We start from the raw sequence: 1,302 nt of genomic DNA on the forward strand, positions 1-1,302 counted from the left end.
AGCAATAATAGCAAATTTCAACAAGACAGAAAATCAGAAATGCTGGTGAGGTTACAGAAAGATTGGAACTTTCATACACTGCTGGGGGGACTGTAAAATGGTACAACCACTGTGGAAAATGTTATGGCATTTCCTTTAAAAAGCTGAAAATAGAAATACCGTTTGGTCCAGCAATTTCATTACTAGGAATATATTATAAAGAGGTGAGAGACAGGAACAGACATATGCACACCCATGTTCATTGCAGCACAATTCACTATAGCAAAGAGATGGAAACAACCTAAATGTCCATTAACAGATGAATGGATAACCAAATTATGGTACATTCACACAATGGAATACTATGTTACATTAAAGAACAACGAAGAATACACAAATCATCTCACAATGTGGAGGACATTAGGCTGAGTGAAATAAGTCAATCATAAAAGGACAGATATTTTACGAGCCTATTATTGTAAAAAGTCAAGGGAAGGTTTATTTGGGGAAGGGAACTCACTTTTAGGTTACCAAGGATGTGAGAGAAGGGGAGGGGACATTTAGGATTAGTTGAGGGTCACATGTTGATTTGGGTAAGGGGAGGGATGGTATGCAAAGAGTCTGTGACCAGCATGAGGACACTGGGGAAAGGGAAGGCACTGAAATGTACACATAAGATATGGACAACAGAGGCAAAAACTAGTATATGCATAATACTGCATCACCACTAACACCAAACATCAAGCTACAGATAAATGCATAGGCAACTGAGAAGATTATGTGGGGGTCAGCGAACAGGAGTGTGCCTTAGACTGAGGATAGATTTAGCTGAAGATAATCATACATAGATACGAGTGATATTAAATTAGCCACACTCATTACAGAAACAACAGCGGACAGAGTTGGAGTAACCTCTCAGAGATAACCAAACACCTTGAGAGAGAAAATCATTGGGCCTGCCAACTCGGGATCATAGTGTTGGGGAACACCAAGCTCAATTGGCACATTGTACATAAAAATCTTGTTACACAACCTACTTTGGTCAGTAGCAACTAGGGTCTTAAAATCTTTCAAGTGGCCATTTAGTATGCAAATGTTGGTCTCCTCTTATCTGAAGCAAAGAAGAGTGAAGAAAATCAAAGGCATCTGGAAACAATTAGTGTAGAGACATGATGGACCTTGAGACCAGAACTAGATGGTGCTGAACTACCAATGTCAACCACTCAGGAAGGGACCAAAACTGGAAATCCTGAATAGAGTGGGAGGAAAAATGTGGAACAAAATTCAAAAACACAAAAATGACCAGAATTACTGGTTAGATGG

Source organism: Orycteropus afer, unplaced genomic scaffold (genome assembly GCF_000298275.1).
Source record: "Orycteropus afer afer isolate SDZICR_OR568_19922 unplaced genomic scaffold, OryAfe1.0 scaffold00945, whole genome shotgun sequence".
In the NCBI taxonomy this organism is placed as follows: Eukaryota; Metazoa; Chordata; class Mammalia; order Tubulidentata; family Orycteropodidae; genus Orycteropus; species Orycteropus afer.